The following is an 18,445-nucleotide window of genomic DNA, read 5'->3' as shown; positions in this document are numbered from 1 at the left end:
ATTGGTATTTCATACTGCTTCGTGGGAAGCCAACCAAGAAAAAAGAAAAGCGAGATTGGCAAGATTAACAGTGGATGTACAAGTAGCCATTATTTAGCAACCACATTTGGGACCGGCAACTCTCGTGTTAAGCAAAGCAGTCGCTGAGCGAAACCACAACTGTGCTTATGATCTTACTTCTGCTTTCTTTTCCTTTACAGACCTATGAAAGTTGTCAAACTTTGGTGAGCAAAGTTTTCGTATCTGTCGTTAACTGCAGATGGTCGCTAAACAAGGCAGTTGCTAAACAAGGACTACCAATATATAAACATTCAGAGTTATGCCAGAGGCTTTTTCCATGAGGTCTGAGCAAAATTATGAAAGCATATGAAAATACGAAAGCTTTGAAGCATTTCTTTTTTTGTGCTTTACTGAAACAGAGGCAGTGATTATTTTTTTTAAAGCTCCATCGAAGGAGCCACTGCTCTCCTTTCGTTTTAAATGTGAGATTCGGTCAGTGCACTTTAGTGGTGGCAAAGTGACCTGCAGCATCCCTTCACTAGCAGCATTTACAGGAAGTAGAGGTAATTGCTAGGATGGATCCTTTCCCTTCCTCCTTGCAGTAAACCTAGTATTACATTATAATATTTGATGATTTTTCTTCCTTCTACCCTCCTTCTTTTGTAAAGAGCTCAGGAGTTAAAAGAAGGAAAGGCAAAAGCCAGAAAGCTGCCTTACACTGAATGAAACTAAATGCTCCGCAAAGCCCAAGTATTACTGACCCTGAGTAGCAATATTTTTTCATAGTTTCATGCAGGAATTTTTCCAACTTAATCAGAAGATCTCAGGATATGGATCTGGGACCTTATCCAATTCCATTCTCAAGGGGCATGATGAACCCAACATTTAAAATACTAAACCAAACAAAAAAGAAGTTAAATCCAAAGGATTTGCTTTGCGCTACAGCCAAATAAAGCTGACTCTTGTAGGAGATAACTGTAGAAAATAAGCAATAGAGATTAAGAATCTCTGCCTATGTTAGTCTTGACTAATTATATCCCCAGATCATGTGGGACACTTGGGAAGCATCTTTGAACTCAGAGAAACACCTAAGGGCAATGAACTAGCAATGACAGTGATCAAAACGGACACTAATTTGTTGGTACAGATCTATTCAAAGATGCATCACAACCTACAGGATGAACCAAAGGCAATGTGGATTTTACATGCCCTGCCACCCAAGCCAGTGAATATTATAAAGTTATTGTTTGTGACAGGAATGCTCTCATCCCTTCCCTGAATACAGATTCACCCTGAACACCAAGGTTTCACTTGATGGAAAAGGCCATCTCACCCTGTAAGACAAACAAGTACAGCACAGAGAACATCAGCACGCCTGTAATGAATAAAAGACTTCACAAAACAATCCAAAAATAGGTCTGCCCACCTTATAAACGCATTAGATGGAATGAATGGTGTAAGAAAGCTTTTACAAACCTGTTAAAACCTACCCAAAATTCAGGCCATTAGTGTTTAACCTGACACTGTTGGCTTCAAGTAATCAGTCATTGTGGGAGAGGGATACAATTCCCTTATTCACAAACTACAGACTTGTTTAACTTTATCTGTTGTAGACAGTACTTTTTAATCAGCCTCCGACCAGGAATGCCATGAAAGAAAACAATGTTCAATAATCAATATAGCTTTTAGGGTTAAAAAGACAAAATAAACTAAAAAGAGAGAAATTCAACAGTTGAGCAGGCACCATGGGGTGCAGTCCAAAAGATGCTCTATTTCGATCAGGGGTCGCCAGCTTTTTGGACCTCAGGAACTACCAAACTCATAATGTTAGATCCCAGGGACCACTAACTGGCTCTGTGGGCGTGGCCTAATTTATGGATGTGGCTTGGTGGTCATGTGACTGGCTGGGCATGGCTTGTATGTAAATATTATAAATATTTATATAAATATTGAATTTTTTTTTTAAAAAAGAGCAACTTTTACCCAAAATCAGGCAAAGCAGGGAGATTGAGTTGCTCACAGAATCACAGATTCATTCAGAGATCTATCTATCTGCCATTGGCTAGCTCAGTCTGTCACATAAAATTTGCTCGCAAGCAAACTCATAAAATTAACTCACAATACACCATGCATGTAAATATTGATCTTTTTTATAAAAAAAGAGCAACTTTTACCCAAAATCAGGCAAAGCAGGCAGACTGAGTTGCTCAAAGAATCATTCAATGATCTATCTATCTGCCATCAGCTAGCTCAGTCTCTCAAATTTGCTTGCCTGAGTCTTTACTGAATTTGCTTGCAAGCAAACCTTCAGTCCTAAGGGAGGTTCGGTTGTACTTAAAAGCAGAGCCAAAGATCTAAGGACTAGCTAGAAAAAAAGAAATCCAACCATTTCCTGCTTCCTAGCTAATATAAATCTCCCAACACAGCAGAACAGATGATGGTCGGAAAAAGGAAAAATAGCAATTTAGCAGGCAAATTTACCGGGTAAGGAGTGAGTGGGTGGGGAGGGTTTCTGCGGGCCATGTGGGCCGCGCAGCCTTGTGTTTCTGTGCAGCCTGGATTAATTGCTTTGTGGGGGTCCTCTGGGGGTGAGATTTCTCTGCGGCCCACCAAAATTTTTTCACGACCCACCAGCGGACTGTGGCCCACCAGTTGGCGACCACTGATTTAGGTAACTAGTAGCTGGGTGCTTGGGAGCATCCCTTTGTAGTGTGCGGACCATCACTTTAGGGCAATTTACAGCAATAGCAATATCACTTAGACTTATATACCGCTTTACAGTATTTTACAGCCCTCCCTAAGCAGTTTTGCAGAGTCAGTATATTGCCCCCAATAATCTGGGTCCTCACTTTATCCACCTCGGAAGGATGGAAGGCTGAGTCAACCTTGAGCCTGGTGAGAATTGAACTGCCAAACTGCTGGCAGCCGGCAGTCAGCAGAAGTAGCCTGCAGTACTGCATTCTAACCACTGCACCACCGCGGCTCTAGTATGGTAATAATTAGCTGCCCAATTATTCCCCATCTTATTTTCTAAGATGAAAAAGCTAATGACAGAGAAGATACCCAGGAAGTAATCATGCGACTCAAAAGTTAATTAGGACAAATATGGAATGGAGGGCTCCAATTACTGCTTATTTCTTCACATACATTATATGAGACAGCAGTAATACCCAGCAACTGAGAATTGACTATTATAATTCTTTTTTTTTTAAGGCATAGTAGTCTTCATTTAGCAACTGCCTCAGACAGTGACTGTTCACAGTTATGACTAATGAAAAAGTAACTTTGCAACCAATCCTCACATTTAAAGCCATCACAGGAAACCTTCGCTTTTCAAGTAGGCAGACTCTAGTTACCCTACTCTTACCCAAGGGGGGAGGGAAGCATCTCACATTCAATGCCAAGCTAGGATCCACCTCCTCCCCATCTCTCACCTAAGAGATGATGTCAAGCCCCACTATAGAAACCAACCAAAAAATGAACTCTCAAAGGCTAAAACTACCTTTATTAGTGGTTATGTGCTGCCTAAAGTCACTTCCAGTGAAATGAACAGTTAACGTAAATTTCATTTGAGTGAGTGAATGAGTAAGTAAGTAAATGGCTATAACAGAAACTTGCAAATCATCCCCCCTCCCCTTTATACTCATGTGAATTAAAAGGGAGTCTGCCTGAGCTGTTTGCATAAATCACCTTGTCCTGATCCCCCCGCTTTTTTTGCTGACGCCCACAATTTAGTCCCGCTAGATTTGCCAAACTTCCCAGAAACAGAGCCTTCCAAGTGCACAAAAGAAGAGAGGGGAGAGTGCAAAAAGTGGCCGCTACATCATGTGGTCAGGTAAGCAGCGGTTGCAAGACCGCAGCCTGCTTTCACTCCTATTATCCATCTAGACATTTAATGCTCCATTTCACCAATGGTCTGTCTCCAGGATGCCATTACCATTACCATTTCAGAGCAGTGCAGTCTTATCCAGCCTGTACCATATCATTCCCAACGCTGGCCTCAAAATGGAAGGGGTAAGTCAACTCCACATCTTCCTAACTGCTTTCTCCAGCCAGCCTTCAGCCAAGATTCCACTAGTCAAAAAGCACCAGATCCGCAGTATTACTGAACTCTCCAGACCACTGCTTTTTCCCAGAGGACTCTCCACAACAAGACAGCATGGTCCAAAATGAAACTCCTACTACATTCTGTTGCTGACAACCATCTATTTGTTGCCCAGCTGAACACATAAGAAGCTTCCATCTCCACATGCCACCACCTTCCGCATCAAGCCATACTTCAGACTGGAACCAGGCTGTTCTAGGTAAGATCCCACTAAGTCTACACATACCAAGCTTACAAAACCACTGGTATCACAGAGCCCAACACCTCAGCGCCATATTACTAATGCTTTTTTTTTTTAGAAAATAGTGCAAGTCCTAAGAACATTCAGAAATCACTGCTAAATATTGGGAGGGCAATAGAAGGACCAAATACCGAAGATGTAAAGAATCTATAGTCCTTCATATGGTGTTGTATTACAAGTCCCATCATCCTTAACCACTAACTGTTCTATTGATACCAGAAGACTAATGCAATAGAGAGGCAGGAAGTGTTCCAAATCTTTCTTTTTTATAATGCATGGGTTTAGACCTCTGTCAAAACTTGCCACCTTTATTGGAAGTGATTGGTGGTTGTTTTCATACAGGTAACTGTTGCCAAAATAGCCACTTTGCGTAGGATTAAGGCACCAGGCTGAAAACTACGGGACTGTGAGTTCTAGTGCCTAAAATTGATTTCCAAATGATACAGGAGGCTTACAACCACAATCGAGACTGGAATTTCCATCGTAAATCACTGCAATCATAAGTCAGGTCATCACATGATCGATCAAATTTTACAGTTATTTTTACCACACAAATGAAGGTGAATACACATGTCCCAGGATAATATTGCAGGATCCAATCTGGGTTGTTCACTAGACCAGAGGTTTTGTCTTCCGAGCTTTCTGACTTGTGCTGGAGCCCATCCTCAGGGAACTTCTCTCTAGAAGAGTGTGATGCACAAAGTTTAAACAAACTTTAAACAAATGGTCTACCTGTCACACACTCTGCTAGAGAAACGTTCCCTGAGGATGAGCTTCAGCACGACTCCAAAAGCTCAAAAGACTAAACCTCTGATCCCGGTAAGCGAACCAAATCGGATTCTGCTTTTTTATCATAATTGTAAAGCAAAGCATTTGGTTTGTTAACCAAATCCAGTTTCCCCAATTGACCTCTTTGTCATTATTATTTTTTTTTGCCAGAAATCATCTGGGAAGATTGCAAATGATGATCAGGTGACTGCAAGATACTGCAACCAGTCATAAATACGGTACAAGCCAGTTGCCAAGTGCCTCAGTTGCCATCATGTGACATGCGGGGGCGGGGGGAGAATGGTGATGGTAAGTGAAAGTAATCTATTATTTCACTATCAATGGGGCAATGAAGCATCCAGTTTCCTGAAGTTCATAGCTAGCAGGGGTAACAGAATTTTTACACTAACTCAGTCACCGCTGTAATATTTCATAGATGTCTACAAGAAACAGGTTACAGAAGGTATTGCTAGCTATACTTTCTCTAGACTAATACTGGCTCCATTTTTCACATTGAACAAAAGCATAGGAATGTTATATGATTTAGTTTAATGTGTTTTCTTTTCAATTATATATTATCCAGGAATAATTTGTACTTAATTTTCTTTCTTTTCTTACTTTATATTTTGGAGCAATGTTACATTATTATACATTGTAGCGTAACATTCCTAAAATATCGTAGGCAATATTTGTACTTTGAATTTTTAAAGAAAAATATGGGAAAGGCTGGTTTGATGACAGCACAATTGTTACACTGGTTTTCAACAAAAATGTGAAAATTTAGAGAATCTAACAAGTCCTATGCTGTATATTTCATAATGTTGATCTATCTTTATATGATTTTTATACCAAAAAGTATAATACTGGCCAAAATATGTAGAACAAGTGAATGCAGCTTATTTTTCTAAAGAACATGCTTAAGTATAAATGAAAATGAGAAATTTTATTTTATTTTATTTTATTTTTCACATGCTATAAATGGAAAGCTGGCCTTCATGATCCAGAAAAATAAAAGGAACTACAGCAAAAAGAAGAAGAAATCTCAGCAATGAGAACTGAGCTCTGCCAGCTCAGTACATACAATTCAGTACATGTAAACTTGTATTTTAAACAATTTAATTGCAACCTGATTATTTGGAATTCTATTGTTTTAACTCTCTGTGAAGTTCCAAAGCAACTATGCCCCAAGTTTTGCTCTGCGTTTGAGAACAAGAATCTAGTGCTGTTGCTATTTTTTTAAAACAATGATTTTACAATGGAAGATTCAAGGACTGATCATACAATAATACTTAATCTGGTTTCTCCACCTTGGAGCCATCTTGTTACACAAATAAACAAGCCCAGGGGAGAGGGGGCAAAGCAGGGGGAGTCTTTTTATTTTTTGGTTATAGGCCTGTATTTCCTCTGACCTATTTTTTTAAAAATAGTCCTTCTTAGGTCACTACTGCAAATTGAATTCTGCTGCTTCATTGCCCATCTTAGTGAGTTGCCTACACACAGAGCTTAATTCATTCTCTGTTAAACAGATGTGACTGTTCCCTGGCAAAAAAAAGCAGGCATTCAAAGGAAGCATAGTCTCAACAAAGCCCTGCTAGAATATTTCACATGCACATTTATTTGAAATATAAATTTAGATTCATAAGTTCATGGATTCATAACATTTTGCACATAGAACATACGTGTTGCAAGGGATTTTGGAAACATCTGTTTTAATTCTCTGCCAAATGCAGGAATTCGGTATTTTAGCATTCCCAACAGACAGCTATTAAACACCTTCAGTAAAGAACTGTCCACCTTCTTTACTGATATATAACTCTTACAGTTATAAAAATATTCTGATTCTAACCAAAATCTATTTTTCTATAATATAAACCCACTGTCCAGGGGTGGGATTCTACCAGTTCGCACCTATTCGCTAGAACCGGTTGTTAACATTCTAAGCAGTTCGGAGAACTGGTTGTTAGAAGAAATTACTACTACTACTAATCCTGTAAGGAAGGCAGGAAGGAAACATTCTGGTGTTGCTTACAGAAACTGCCTCTCCATTAAACCTTATTACGTTCTTGGCAGGACTAGACTTCCTGTCTCTGGAACGCCTCTGGAGTTTTTTTCCCCTCCTTTGCTGGTACTTTGCTTGTGAGGACTGACCATTCAAAGTTACAATGGCACTGAAAAAAGTGATTTATGACCATTTTTCACACCTACTACTGTTGCAGCATCCCCACAGTCATGAGAGGCCAGGCAAAGAGATGCGTGCCTTGATGTGAGTGATATTGAGTTGGCCACACCCAGCCAATAACATGACCACCAAGCCATAACCACCCAGTCACATGACTACCAAGCCATGCCCACTGCCTAAGCTACGCCCACAGAACCGGTTGTTAAAAATTTTGAATCCCACCGCTGCAACTGTCCTCTTGTCTTCTCGAATAGCTAGTGTATGAACAATTCTCCATTATCTTCCACATGGCAGCCTTTCAGGCATTTCAGAACAGTAATCATATCTCCCTATTACTTTTCCTTTCCAGGCTAAACAACAGACTTTCAACTATTTGACTAAGCTTTTCCTTCCAGGCCATTTCTCATCTGGGTTGCTCTTCATTGGACAATCTCCTTCCTAAAATGCAACCAAACTGGATGAAATATACAAAGTGTGGTTTGACCAAAATGGAGAAGAATAGAAATGGAAATAATAGTAACAGGAATAGGAACAGAATAGAATAGAGAAGGATAGAATAGGTTGAGGTCTTCTAGTCCAACCGCCTGCTTAGGCCAGAAACATATACCATTACAGACAAATGGTTATCCAATATCTTCTTAAAAACTTCCAGTGTTGGAGCATTCACAACTTCTGGAGGCAAGTTGTGCCACTGATCAATTGTTCTAACTATCAGGAAATTTCTCCTTGGTTCTAAGTGGCTTCTCTACTTGATTTTTTCCATCCATTGCTTCTTGTCCTGACCGTAGATGCTTTGGAGAATAGCTTGACTTCCTTTTCTTTGTGGCAGCCCCTGAGATATTGGAACACTGCTATCATGTCTCCCCTAGTCCTTCTTTTCATTAGACATTACCCAGTTCCTGCAACCGTTCTTCATATGTTTTAGCCTCCAGTCCCCTAATCATATTTGTTTTTCTGTATTCTTTCTAGAGTCTCAACATCTTTTTTACATCATGGTGACCAAAACTGGATGCAGTATTCCAAGTGTGGCCTTACCAAGGCATTATAAAATGGTGTTAACACTTCACATGATCTTGAGTCCCTCTGTTAATGCAGCCTAGAACTGTGTTGGGTTTTTTGGCAGCTGCAGAGCAAGGATGACTTCTGATCATTACAGTATATCTCTACTAATGCAGACTAGAATGTTGTTGGTTTTTTGCAACCAGATCATACATGGTTCACATACAGCTTGTGTTGCAGACATCTGAATTCTTTTCACATGGCCTGCTGCCCAGTATGCACTCCCCATTCTTGTTCTTTCCTTCCCAAATGTAGGACCTTGCATTTGATGAAATTCACATTGCTGGTTTTTTACCTACTGATTGCTAAGATCTTCCTGTACCTAGATACCACCTTCTAATCTAGTGTTCCCATTTACCTTAGTAAAAAGTTCAGAATCATATTTTCAAACCTCCTATTCAACTCACTTATAAGTGTGTTGAACAGCATACAGCTATGAAAAGAATCCTGAGCACACCATTGTTTACTTTCCTCCAGTCCAAATAAGAATCACTGATGTTTATTTATTGAACATCTATATAATAGTAGCATGGAATCTAAACCATATTTTTGACATATATAAAAAAAATTATGTGAACTTTGTTGAAGTCAAGGTATACTGTGTACCTTACAATCTCATGGTTAACTGAACTTGTCCCTCCATCAAAAAAATATCAGTTTTTTTTAGCATGATTTATTGTTGATAAAGCCATGCTAATGTCTACCAAGCCATGCATTCTTTTCTAAAAATCACTTTTTAATAATCTGTTCCAGAGTTTTGTCTGGCATCAGCATCAAGCTAATTAAACTTTAATTAACCATGTTCTCTTTTTTTGGCCCTTTTTGAAGTTAGCAACAACTCTTATTCTTATCCTACCTTCTGCAACTGCATCGATCCTCTATTTCTCAAAATTCATGGAAAGAGGCTCAAAGTGACATCTGCAAGCTTCTTCAAAACACTTGATGCCATTGATTTGAACCATAAGCTCATTCACTGTTACAAGGTGCTTGCTTTCTATCTCCTTACTTGAGTTACTACTCCCTTTTTTCAATTTTCTCTTTAGGTCTATTTGAACACATTGATTTCAAGTCATGAACACATAATGTCTATTGAATCAAAAATATCCAAGCACTATGTATACATCCTATTCCTGTTCTTTGTCTAACTGCAAAAAAGTAATAGTGATTATTTGATTTTAGTACAAAGCCTAATTATTAACTATGAATGAATATAAGGAAAAAATTGCTTTTAGAATCTCTTTAACAACTTGGCTTCCTGCAAACATATTAGCTTGTAATTCCAATTATCATACTAGGTAGAGATAATATGATTTTGCCAGTATATCTGGAGAGCAGATAGAATAGATAGAATTCTTTATTGGCTTGGTGCAAATGCTCTCAGTGTCTATAAAAGAAAAGATACACTCGTCAAGAGTTAAAAATCATAAGGTACAACACTTAATAATAGTCATAGGGTACAATAAGCAATCAAATCATACTAGGAAACAGTCAATATAAATCGTAAGGATACAAGCAACAAGTTACAGTCATACTGTTACAAGTGGGAGGGGATGTGTTTTCACATATAAGAACAGGCAGTTTTATATTACCTTCCTAATAAAATAGTTACAGATATTTTAGTTTATGACTATGTCTAATTTGGACAGTGATTAATATCTTGATTGCCATGTATTTTATAGGTTGCATGAGAAATTATGGAGGATACGGGAAGGGGTAAGTTATGAAATATTGCTTACTGTAAATTAGACCATGTAGATTTCAGCAATTTTGTTTATTGTGCCCAAATCAAGATTGTCCTAAGGAAAAACAAACAATCTGCTCTTCTTGAGTTTGGGCCAGTAGAGTTCAGGATGTGCCATGTTGACCGCAGCTAAGATTACCATGTGCCAGCTATGGCTTTAATAATTTATACCTGAAGATTTTTTTAGTTTATGAAGACAGAACTTAAACTGTGAGTATGCCAGTCAGGAAATAATTACAAAGAAGTACATTTTAAGGACAGCTTCCATCACAGGATTAAATCCTCCCTTTCTTCCAATATATTTAGGAAGGTCAGGAACTCCCTTCTTGGCAGTTTTCAGAAATTCACAGAGAGCTATGATCCAGAAATCAGAGAAGCCTCATTACATAACTGAAATTATATAACACAACAATGTAGCTCTGAGGCAGCCTAATAATATTTATAAAAATATACATTCTTAACACAACCTTCCCCACATGGCGGGGAAGATTGCCAGCCCAACAAAGTAGGCTAGGAGGCTAAGAAATATAGTATCAGGGTTCCGACGATTGCCCTAATTAAATCATGAGCCTCGAGCCAAGCTTCAGAAGATTCATTGAGGAGCAATTCAGAAGATTTATTGAGGAGCAATATGTCCGGCACTAACCCTTATGAACCCAACTCTGAGACACGTATAAAGCTAATCATAAGCATCTTCATTATAACAGCTGTAGTAACAGAATCTGAATGTGCTTCCTTCATTATATCTTCATGTGAACTAAGGAGGAGCTTATCTGAGATGTATTCTCAAATTATTTTCTTGGCCGGGCTCAAACTCCTCTTATCTGACTATTGCCTTGGTACCGGCTTTTCCATCTTGGATGGAAATTAGGATTATCACGGGGTTGTTATTGTGGGGAAAATAAGAGGAAGGTGTCGAATATGTTTTGATGCCTTATTTGTAAAAATAATAAAGGTGATATTCAAATAAATAAATAATTACAGTCCAAACACATTTCAAGGGTACTAATTTGGGAAAGCCTTTTAAAACAATTAAGATAAAAGCTCTGTCACTGCCTGTGATTTTCTGTCAATCAAAAATAACCTTTTGGAGTTATTTGGAGGAAATGTTTTAACACAGAGCTGAGAATAGAGGATCAGATGATCAGAAAATGAAAAATGTTACATCTGTACACAAAGAAATAAAAGTGACTGAAGACTTGTCCAATGGGATTCAATAGCAGGCATATTAGAACAAAGTTTAAGAGAGAGAAAAAGACAACAGCATGTGGGACACAACCCAGGACAGAGATGTTACATAGCTATAAAAATAAGGGACCATTCCACATTAGCATTTTTTATTATTATATATACACAAAAATGTGGAATCCTAGTTCTTTAGCAGGTATTGGCCTTCAAACAAATCAAATTCTTCCCAAGAACCTAGGATGTTGTAATAAATCAGCATAGCATATGTGTGAATTCAAGCACTGTGGCTTTTTATAATTGACAAATGGAAATTTTGTGAATGTGCCAATTTTCTAAGTGCAGTGCAAGATGTTTTGGTATGGCACTCAGTATGCCAATAACTACAACCACCCTGACTGGTTTATGCCATAACCTTTCATTTTTGATTTTCAAATCTTGATACTTTGTGTTCTCCAATTCTTTGTTTTCTATTCTACTATGCCTTGGTATTGCCATATCAATTATCCAAACTTTCTTCTTTTCAACCATAGTTAAATCTGGTATGCTATGAGCCAAGATTTTATCAGATTGTATTCAGAAATCCACAATATTGTAATTTACTCATTTTCAACTATTTTTTCAACTCTATGTTCCCACCAATTTTTCATCATTGGCACATGATCATTCTTACAGATAGTCCAGGGAAATTTTTTTGGTCACTGTCAGTTTGTGAAATTTTCTACTGTTTCTTCTGTTTCTTTGCACAATCTGCACTTTGAATCATTTGATGATTTTTTTTTCAGATCTGCCCTACACTGCATTTGTTTGAATAATTTAATTCAATAATAATACAAATAATACAAATACATTGAATAATTTATTATTGTCGTTGCTGTTCTTATTGTCTTCCTTTTATTACAATTTATAGGCCACCAAACTCCCAATGACTCTGAGAAGCTTTAAAGAAAAAAAAACTGCAAAAACAAAAAGTAAATTACAAGCAACCTTGAAAATAAGATATAACCAAATATATCTTGTAATACAGTCTCCATTCTCTCAGTCACAAAGCCTAGGAGAACACCCAAGCTTTAATAGCTCCCTGAATGCTATCAAGATACTCAAGGAATGGTGTTAACCAGGAAATACCATAAAATGGTTCCTCCCATTCTCAGTCCTTGTAGCTAGTCCAGAAGGATACTGTGATTGACAGTACAGAAAGCCAATGAGAGTTCAAGGAACATGAGGACAAATGCACAATCTCCAATGTGTTTCCACCTCAAATCATTCACAAGTGTGGCTAATGATCTCCCTATAATGATCCAGCTTGAAATCTGACTGAAATGAGTCCAGATAATCTGTGTCCTTCATGATCCTTTGGAGCTAAAGCCAACCACCTTCTCAACAAACCACTCTCAAAAGGGAAGGTAAGATGTGGATGGAAATTACCTAAAATCATTGTGTCCAACAATGGTCTCTTGATGAGGGAACACAGTACAGCATCCTTCAAAGCTGAAGGGACAACCCCCACAAAAATGGTAAATATCACTGTCTGGTTAACTCCCACACAGTCTGGAGTCTGGACCAACCAAGGAGACCTGGATCTAACAAAGAGATGGCTGAACATACAGTCTGGAAGAGCCCTTGTTCTAACTGCCTATGTCACTATAGATTGCCTATGTTTCTCATTCTGCTTTTCCCACTTCTTCCAACTAATCAAACTGGATGTCAAAATATTTAATAGATGAATTACCATCATGAATTTGAGAGATTCCCCTACTTGAAATAAGAAGTAAAATGGTATTAACAATAATTACTAGTATTTTCTACTGCAATATGAACTTTTGAAAATCATCTTGAGATACATCAGTTGCTAGATTGTATTCTAATAATATTTCAAGGGGAAGAGGGGAAGCAGAGAAACAGAATTACAGTCCAGGCTTATAACCATTTTCTCATCCATTTCTTTTAATTTTAAGTTATTTTTGTTCAAGATCAATTCAGCGTTTGTTACAGTGAATTGGAGCATGTTGTAAGTTCAAATGTTTCATTTGTCCATAGGCCACTCGTTCTTTTTAAAGTTGTCAGCCCTATAGTATCCCAGCTATGTTTGGACTTTATAAAAATCCATTTATTTCCTTTTTCAAAAAATTACTTTCTAAAAGAAACCTGGTACAGTTCAGAAACAGATTATATTTTTTGGAGATTGCAAATCAATTTGAACTTTTCTATCCCACATGGTTAGTAGAGAAGCAAAAAAAAACAAACAGGACTATCAGAATATCCAGAAAAAGAATGGCTAAAAATCTTATGTGAAGAACAGAATGAGACTAGTTGGACTAGAGTGGTTAGGCATCATGCTTACCATACACATATTTTATCTACACACACACACACTGCAATTCTTAATCCAAGAACAACTTTTCCTGAAAAGCTCTCTGATATGATTATTTATAAGACAGAAAGCCTCTGGAAAAGAGCCAGTACTTGTTTGAGCTTGCATGGCATTTTTATAGAGGAAGAGCTTGAACTCCTATCACTTCATCATTCATTTTGAAAAGTAAATCAGAATTCTGATAAACACTAGCTGTTCTTTGTGCCTAGTAGCAACTGTCCCACCAGGGATCTGTCAGCAGCAAAACACCCACAAAGCAGCATTTGTGACAAAGTTTGTTTATGCTTCTGTCTCAGAAAAAAATGCCATTGATATTCCACTAGTCACTAAGAGGGCTGAATAACATGATATTTGCTATATAATTTAAAAAGATGCCTTAACCAGGTAGTGTCCTGTTCTGCTTTATCCTATGAAATATATAAGCACTTTAAACTTTCCTTCCGTCCACTTTCTGCAAAATCTCTCCCCAAAGGTTTAAACATATAAAATTTGAAAAAGATAAACTTCAAATACTGTGTGGAAAATTTGGCAACCCAATTGGGAAGAGAAGCAGCCTTCTGTCTGTGCATCATGGCTATCATCTGTTTATATTACCACAAACAATCATCAAAAGAGTAAACTATGCACTACACTTTTCATCTCACGTTAAGTCATCATGTAGGTTGCTTGCTTGTCTTTTGCTTAGTGTGATTTGTAAACAACTTCACGAATAAACTATAGTTAGTTTAGGGCAGTTTAACCCTACCATTTGGACTCCTGTTGTTTTCTTATTGATTATATGATTACACATGATTTGCAACACAAAGATATTGTTTGTAATTTCCTCGATAAAAAAACCCTGTTTTGCCACATCCAAGCTCAATTCTAACCAATCTATAAAGATGCAAGAGAGCTGCAGTTTGAAAGATTTTCTTTAACACCAGTCCCAATTACTGGAGGAACCTGTATTCTGGGGTTTGAAGTCTATATAGTACTTCTCAAAGTTGCTAGGGTTGGGAAACAGTTATTTAAACCATTCAACATTTCATTCTTAATCCTTAAATTGATTGTACACTTAATAACTGATCTGTATTTTCACCATGCCAATCAATTATTTTCTTACCTTCACTGCCTATGCCAGAATAGCTAGATTCATGCAAGATGTGAAGGCACCATCAGATAACCCAATAAAATAGTCTGAATGTATCCATTGGGTTCAAACAAATCTAACATTCATCTGATGATCGCTTTGTGACTTCAACTGCTCTAGCAAATCAGCTTTCTCAGATACCCTGAGAAGCAGAGTTATTAGAACATAGACCAGCTTTTCTCTATCCCATTTTTTATGTTATAGATATATTTAAATAAGCTTCTATATAAGGATCTCACCATTTAAGCACACAATTTAATCTATCATGATTAACCTTGCCAGCAATTTCCATCAACATGATTCAGGTAACAGAATAATAGAATAACATAGCTGAAAGGGACCCAGAAGGTCTTCAAGTCCAACTCCTTGCGCAAGCAAGAGGCCTGTACCATCCTGGACAGTAAAATCACCCCACTCATAAATTATGGACAGTACAAAATGTTTGTTATGGAGGGAAAACTAATTGGCTATCTCTTATAATTACCTGACAGTGGCACACTGTCGTTGTTCAGCTACTGACATATTGGAGATAATAATGATTGAAAATCAGAGATTGCCGGGCATTTAAAAATATCTGATTAATGTCTGCATATGCATTTGGTTTATTTTAATTTTTCCTCTCAGAAACAGCTATACACATATGTAAGTTCTGATAGTTAGATCTTCCTGAACAAGAAACATGTTTAATACCTCCTACCTCACTTGTAGGAGGCCAGCATGTTAAATGACTTGGCTGATATCTAAACTGCAAGGCTTTGTGAGATTATTGTTGCAAGGTATTGTTGCAAGGTGTCAGCTGTTCCAAGTAAAACTGCATTCCATTAATACAGAATACTATGCTTATTGGTGCCTAGATAAACTATTTTTTCACCTGTTTAACTTATATTTCAAAATTTCTCAATCTCTTTTTTCATGATAATCTATTCAACCATAAACTCTTAAAAGCAAAATTATTCTGTGACTAGTAAAGCCTCCCTCTGTGAGAGTAGGAAAGCAGAGTAAGTATAAATATAGTTTATTGTTAGATCCTGTGTGTACATAAAATACATTAATTTTAAAATGTGCCTTTTTTTACTTGGCAAAAATTCCAAAGATTATATATTTACTACAAAGCAATGACACTATGCAAATATCCGTTCTTTTTCTCTAGAGAATTTCTTTTCTTTTAATCATTACAGTTAGCAAATGTAAATATTAATTATGCATATTTATATTTGTTAAAATCTGCTTATTAGCTAAGATCCCCTGTATCGATATCAATCCTTCCTGACATAATTCCCTGCAGCTATGTTTTATTTTGTACTGATATTTCTCACTTATTTTATTCTTCTTCTGTTTTGTTTGGTTTTCACTTGTAGAATAAATTTGGCTGCTGCCTAAATTAGAATGTATTATTATAATACCACTGAACAAGGATTTTGACAATAAACAAATTGAACGGTTATGTCTATCTCTTGCTCAAGCATATAAATCTTGATGGCACAGTGATATAAATGCTAGACCTAAGGAATAATATTTGGTTGTTAGGAAGAATTCCTGCTAAATACCCTGTAAGCAAACTATGGATATGATTAGGACAGCTAGGAGAAGGAAGGAGTTGTTAACATGCTACCATGCTGATCTTTCGGGAAGCTCATACAATGTAGTCTTAGTCAAGGCAGAATTTATCATGTATAATTGATAAAAGTAATACAAGGACATGCTGTGCTTCCTTGCTGTACACAAATGCTCTGTGCTGGGTGAAAAGATCTCACCACTAATACAGCATTACGTGGGAAATTACTGCAATCGCAGGCACTGGAAACAACAGGGTTTTGTCTGTATGTGAGAAATTATTAATTGTATTATTTGAGATTTGTAGACCAAAGCTTTGCTAGAGTTAGTATTTCACCAACAATTCCAATTATTTCTGGTGAGGACACGATGAGCTGAACATCCTTGAAGGAGCAGAGATCATGTTGCTACAGAATCAATGATCAGAAGGCAAATTCTGGCCACTTTCAATCTCTCCAGAAATAGGAGAGATCAAGAGACTGCACATATGCACTCTGGACAGCTGCTCCTTGTGAATGGATTGCAGGAATCAAAGTTTTTGCGGTAAACTCATGATTGAAGTGGCTGAGAGTCAAGGGAGTTCCATCAAACTCATAGCCAGTAACATGGTGTATATGGACAAAAAGCTCAGTCGAGCCTCGTTAATCACTTTTGGAATTATATTTTAACTGCTTTTCAACTATTAAGAATCTCATGAATGAAGGCAATTATGTTCCAAGATAATGTTGCAAGATTGAATCTTGGTGAGTCTCTGGACTAAATGTCTTCTTCCAAGCTTTCAGACTTGTGGTGGAGCCCATCTTCAGAGAACTTGTCTCTATTGGGATATGTGCTTTGGGTTATTCTGTTATTCTGTTTATATGGTGCCTTCCTATTGGTTGATTGGTGTGTTAATGACTGGCAACTGTGCTGCCACACCCATGGTTCTTAAAATACCTGATAAGCAGGTGGTAAATCAGCACTTCTGTCGTTGACAGAATTAAGAACCTTTACAACATTGAGTTTCCTTCAATTCTTGAATAAAGAAGCACTAAGGACAAGATTAAGGCTTTAAAAGGAGGGGATAACAATAAAAGGATGGTTAGAATCTTGATTTCAGAAAGTTATTGACAGATTAAGGGTCCAGAGAGATTTGAAAATTTTTTGAAATTAATTATAAGAAACCTTTCCACAGGAAAATATGGTTTAGAAAAAAAATAGAATAAGGATTTTGAAGGTATGACAGTAGAACTAAGAGGAATTATAGATTTATAAATAAAGAACACTTAAATTCAACTCACTAATGCAGAATGCAGCAAAATATTTTAACTCTGAATGAATTCAAGGATATTTGGGAACAATGTATTTGGAAGTTAATCTTAAAATTGTCTGTTATGGAAAAACGATTTAAATGAGGTTAAAAAAGAGGAACAAATTTTACTGGATAACACCCAGACTGAGGCGAATTCAAACCTGGATTAATTGATTGATTGAGTCATTGATTTGATTGATATATTTTATATTTCATATTTCTTAACCACCCATCTCCCTTGGATTTAATAATGATGAGTTATAAGAATGATATGGAAAAAGATGTTACAGTGGATATACAAATGAAATGGTTGATGTCTTAATAATTAAAAGGGATATATAAATAATGAACTAGAAGAATGATTAGGAAAAAGTTTGTATTTTGTATTTACAAAAGAGATTTGTTAAAGTTTCAAAGAATTTTCAGAGAAGAGACAAAAAGAAAATAACAAGAAATCATTCTGAGACATTTTTTAAAGTGATTAAGATCAAGACTGTTAATATCAATCAGAAATAATATAAAGTTGGTTTATTTAATCAATTATTTAAAATCTTTCTGGTAGCCCAACCGCTAATGGATTTTTGCTGTCTAGGACTGAATGACGAAGCTCTAAAGATCTGGAAAAAGATACTTTTTGTTATATATTTAGAATAAGTGATAAATTACAATGTGAAAATAAAGGGGAGGAATATATATAAAGGAAAGAATATATATTTTATTTAAAGTTAAAATATATATCTTGCTTTTTTGTAACTTTTAATGAACTGTTGCTGACTAGGAATGTCAGGTTTTAAAAATTTGTTTATAGAAAAGAGATGA

At 36.8% G+C, this 18,445-nt stretch overlaps 1 protein-coding gene across 3 annotated transcripts in view; it reads right to left on the bottom strand.

Moving 5' to 3' along the window:
- Positions 1–18,445, bottom strand: part of SERGEF (secretion regulating guanine nucleotide exchange factor) — an 82,152-nt gene that overhangs the window by 22,072 nt on the left and 41,635 nt on the right. The window lies entirely within an intron of this gene.

The sequence above is a fragment of the Pseudonaja textilis genome, chromosome 1 (genome assembly GCF_049901715.1).
Source record: "Pseudonaja textilis isolate UNSWEBS1 chromosome 1, rPseTex1.2, whole genome shotgun sequence".
Classification (NCBI taxonomy): Eukaryota; Metazoa; Chordata; class Lepidosauria; order Squamata; family Elapidae; genus Pseudonaja; species Pseudonaja textilis.
Note: the sequence above shows the minus strand (reverse complement) of the source record. Positions and strands in the feature narration are given on the sequence as shown.